Source organism: Andrographis paniculata, unplaced genomic scaffold (assembly GCF_009805555.1).
Source record: "Andrographis paniculata isolate CXL003 unplaced genomic scaffold, ASM980555v1 Contig69END, whole genome shotgun sequence".
NCBI classification, from domain to species: Eukaryota; Viridiplantae; Streptophyta; class Magnoliopsida; order Lamiales; family Acanthaceae; genus Andrographis; species Andrographis paniculata.
Window position 1 is genome coordinate 5,475,147 of NW_026137605.1, and position 5,042 is coordinate 5,480,188.

A 5,042-nucleotide genomic window follows, 5' to 3' on the forward strand; every position below is an offset into this window, starting at 1 on the left:
ATATTGGCTTATGTTTGAATCTCTTGCAATTATTCTTTTACTTCTTTATTAGCTCCGCTAAGTTAGTTTGTTTGTTTTTTTTTTCTTGCTCTATTAGTGGCACTTGGTCGATTTGTTCTTTCTTCTTACTTGATTCCTTAGTTTTGTTTATTCCTTAGTTTTGTTTAGTTAGTTCATCTTCTGATTTAGTAATTGATCAATCTATCCATAACATATATAATATTTGATCAATTTACACCATCTTTAATTTAGAAAATTTGAAAAAAAAATACTCCATCCGTTCCAACTCAAAGTATTCTTTTTTACCATTTTCGTCTGTTTCACTTACAATTTTTTTTTTTCATATTTTAGTAAAAGTAATCATACACTAATACCAAAATATTATTAACTTTTACCTAAATTACAAATATATCGTTACACATACAATTAATTCATACATAAAATCAAATGACAAAAATATTAAAATATCTTACATATTTCTACTAACCAATAAAATACTCTAATTTTTTTATTTATTATAAAAATTTCAAATTGACCTTTTGAAGTGGGATAGAGAGAGTATTTCTTTTTATATATCTTTTTTTTATAAATTCCTTTAGTTGCTAAATTTGAGCATTTATATATAAATATATATATTTATTGAAAATGTAAATTTGATTTGAGTTTTGTCTTCTCTTTGCTTCTTGTATAGACATTTGATCTTCTGTACCTTCTAGTGCTCAATATATACCATATATCAATATACATTATATCAATTAAAATTTGTGACTTTATTGCCTAGTGATTTAAAATTAGTGACTTTATTGCCTAGTGATTTTATTAATATATTTTATGTTTTTGTTTGCGTATTGCAACTTTGTTGGTTGTTTTTAGTTCATTGGTGGTGAAACGTGGTTGAATTGTTGTTGATTTGGATAATTTGTTGGAAGTGTAAGTGTACACACATACATTGGCTTACTTTTCGAACCATTCTCTCAGATTATCGACGGCCTCATCTCCCTCGCTTGAAAAAACTCCTCCGCAACGGCCCTAAAATTGACAATAAAATCTTGATTTGGAATCCCTCGCACTTGAGGTGCAGGCAAGGCCAGTTCGATGGAAGTATTTGTTCTCTCAATCTTTTTTCTTTCTCTTTCCCCTCTCCTTCCTAGACATTTGTGCTTTCGATGAGTGTGAACTACGGCGTCGAGCTTCTCTAAGGCTAGTTTAGCAGCGTCGAGGGAGGGATTCAGCCGGAGGTAGAACGATGGTGAGGAGTTGGGGATAAATTGAAATTATATATTGTGTCAAGTATAATTTTTGTGTGGTAGAAAAAAATTCTTGCTTTTTTGATTTGGTGCCGAGCTAGAATGAATAGAGAATTAGGATTTTTCTTTTTCTTTTTTTTTTATCAGAAAAATCAGGGATTTTAGATATAAATAATGAATAAATAGTAAATACAAAATACTCAGGGCATCCCCGGGAGATCAACCAAAGCTAAGGTTTGGACATACAAATAACGAAATTAAGGTCTGCACACAGGCAGACACGGACAAAAGAATCAGGGGATTCCATCGTGTAGTAAAGGTAAAAATGGGAGAGCCCCAATCTGTGTTCCAGCAGATTAATTACAAAATATTTGCAATAATAATAATGGAAGATGTAGGCACTCGATCCCCGTAAAATCTGGTGTGTAAAGAAGCCGGTTTTCCAATTTGTAGCAGCAAAAACTGAGCAGCTGCACTCAAATGCACTTTCCTGTCGATTCAAGCAAAATCTGGTGCAAATAGAAATCTGATTACCAATTTGTAGCCGCAAAACACCGAGCAGCTGATCTCGAGTGCACTTTCCAGTGGCCAGCTTCAGATGTCTGGTCGTCCTGTTCGTTGTACATTACCTGTGGAGTAAAGAATACGAAAACAGCAAGTTTTAATTTTGGCAATTGAGACATTCGGCTCTAAGGCAAAATTTTCCAAGGCGCCTTTGTTACGGGCTGTCCAGAGGTAATAGATAGTAGCAGCGAAGCCAGCTTGTCGCATAAGAGAAAGAGCTGTTCCAGGTTTAACGTTGTCTCTAAACCAGTCCAGCGCTGCGTGGAGGTTGTTAAGGCCTGGTGAAATTTGAAGCCACGAGCAGATACAATTCCAGACTGTCGAAGCAAAGGGGCACTCGAAAAAGAGGTGCTGACATTTTCATTGTGTTCCTTACATAAAACGCATAAGGGGTCGATGTCCAGAAACTGGAGTCGATCTTTGGTCTTGAGTTTACCGAGAGTTGCGAGCCACAGGATAAATGTGTGTTTGAGCAGCGCATTGCTATTCCAGATCGTACGAGCAGGCAACCAGATTGGACTCGGGTTCCTGAAGAAGCTGTAGGCAGCAGACGCGTTCTTGTGAAGACCGAACCAATGCGTTAAACCAATAATGGCGAGATGCTGATCGCCGAAGCCTGCCACAAGTTTATCCCGAATTGATAAAATGGTTTTAAGAAAGAAAGAATCAGTGTGTTGAGCTGATCGGGTCCATAAATCCTGCAGTCGGAAATACCGATTGTGCATCCATTTAACCCATAACAACTCTTTATCAGTGTGAAGACGCCATATGAATTTGCAGAGGAGCGCCGTGTTCCATTCCGATAAAGAACGAAGACCCAGACCCCCTCCCTCCTTTGGGGTGCAGATAAAGTTCCAACTAACAGCTGCCGCTTTAGATTGCCAGAGAAAAGCCCTGCAGAGCTTGTGAATATGTTGGATAACCGTCGGTGGCATTGGAAAAATGGAAAGCCAGAAACAACAGGCTCCTTGGATTACCGAGCGTAAGAGCTCCAATCTGCCCGCGTATGAAAGAGTACAACTGCTCCAAGAGCGGATGTAATTTGAGATAGAGATGATCAATCCATCGAAGTGAGAGACTTTAGGCTTCCCGGGGCCAATACAAACACCGAGGTATTTAAAGGGGATGCTGCCTTTGGTAAAACCAGTGAGCTCGGCCAGAGAATCATTGAGGGGAGGATCAGCACCTGCAATGAGCACACTCGATTTAGTAACGTTAAGCCGAAGGCCGGAAACAGCCCCAAACTCAGCAATGCAGTCCATGAGGATCCCCACGGAGTGATGATCTCCACGTGAAAGGAGGATAACGTCATCCGCAAACACAAGGTGAGTAAGTTTCAGATCAGCGCAGCCTGGATGGTAATTGATCTCCCAAGTAGTACTTTGAAATTTCAAAAGCCAAGAGAAATACTCCATACAAAGGATGAAGAGATAAGGAGATAGAGGATCCCCCTGTCTAAGACCTCTCTTACCCCGAAAGAAGCCATGGGCGCCTCCATTGATGAGAATGGAGAAGGAGGTCGTCGTGACGCATTCCATAATGAGATTCACAATTTTTTCCGGGAAATTCAGCTTGTGCAGAAGCTTACGCAGGAAATTCCACGAGATGGAGTCGAAAGCTTTCCTAAGATCAAGCTTGAGTAGACATCGTGGGGAGCTTCGCTTCCGAAGATAATGCTTCAAAAGTTCTTGGAGCAAAAGTATGTTTTCAGACATGAGTCTACCATGGACAAAAGCACCTTGAGATAAATTAATGAGAGCAGGAAGACCCAAATTAATCCGTTTGGCAAGGATCTTTGAGATGATCTTGTAAATGACCTTGCAACATGCAATTGGTCGAAAATCGCCAGCTCCAGGAGAGGATTTGGTCTTGGGAATCAGCACAAGATTGGTGTGGTTTATTTCCTTTAAAATCTGCCCGTACGTAAAGAAATCCGACACAGCGCTGTGAACATCAGCCCCGACGATGTCCCAGGCAGCCAAGAAGAATCCAACTGAATAGCCATCACTCCCGGGGGATTTATCAATACCCATACCCTTAATCACCCCATGAACCTCATCCAGCGAGACTGGAGCTAAGAGGGTATCATGGAGATCATTCGAAATGGTGGGGCCCTGAAGAAGGACCTCATCATCCAGCTCTGAGACAGATTCCCTGGTGCCGAGCAGCTGCGAGTAGAATTCCAGAATTTCCGTCACCACTTGATCAAAGGAGTTAGTGTGACTGCCATCCTCTCTTGTAAGATTTACAATAAAATTCTTTTTAGAATTTTTCTTAACCATGGAGTGAAATAATTTCGAGCATCTATCATTTTCAACAAGGAATTTGCACTTGGTTTTTTGATGGACAAAAGCCAAGGCAGCCTGCTGTAGCAATCCAGCCTTATTCCGCAGACTGGACAGTATTTCACTCGGTATTGAACCCGGATCAGCGTCTGAATCTGTTCACTCGCTGAGTCTCTTTGCGCTTAATACCTAAGCTGAATGGTTAAAGCGCCCCAACTCTGATTAAAAACGCTCATAACTTTCCATATGCGACGCTTCTCACAGGAACTGGAAATTAGGAAAGGACTGTGGCTGTAGTGTCGGTCAGTTTTGCTTTTCCAACTCTGCATTTTCATTGAGTCGATCGTGGTGTTTCTATTTGGCCGTGTTTGTGTGGTGATTGGACCTGGCAGTGATTCTGTTGGTGTTATTGAATGATTACTTTTTTTTTTTTTTTCAAGGGAGAGTTTGGTGCTTTAGGAGACGGTGGTTATGGTGGCAACTTGGATTGCCATGTGAGTTTACGATATAGTTATGTATATGTGCGTATTAATGATTTTTGGTTCTTTTTTTTGTGCCTGTGTGGTGTTGGCTGTGTGGATATTGATGTTTGATGTCTCTGTTGATTTTTACGATGGATGTTTTTGTGGACTGAAGCATTGTTGAATATCGGCTTACTTGATCACATTTGTATGAGATGTTGTGATTCTTTGCGGTGATATGTCTTGTGGATTGCAAGGCTTGTTTATCATGTTTGGTGTTTCATTGTTGGCATCTGCCTTTGTTTTGTATGTTTAGTATTTTAATACATCTGATGACGTGGAAACCCGCAGCCGCTACCCGAAAGTGTCCACTGAGTAAACCGAGGCCGTCTTTTTTATTATTACTATCTGTAGACCATATGTGTTGATCGATGACATCTAAGCTTGTTATTTGCCTTCTTTTGATTAGAAGTTCTAAATACGAG

The 5,042-nt window shown here is 40.0% G+C and overlaps 1 long non-coding RNA gene across 1 annotated transcript; it reads left to right on the forward strand.

Moving 5' to 3' along the window:
• The first annotated feature begins 953 nt into the window (after positions 1-953).
• On the forward strand, positions 954-4,714 carry LOC127264221 (uncharacterized). The gene is made up of 3 exons (XR_007841640.1): positions 954-1,249; positions 1,452-4,049; positions 4,133-4,714. It is a non-coding gene; the product is annotated as an uncharacterized LOC127264221 (long non-coding RNA).
• Positions 4,715-5,042: the final 328 nt, after the last annotated feature.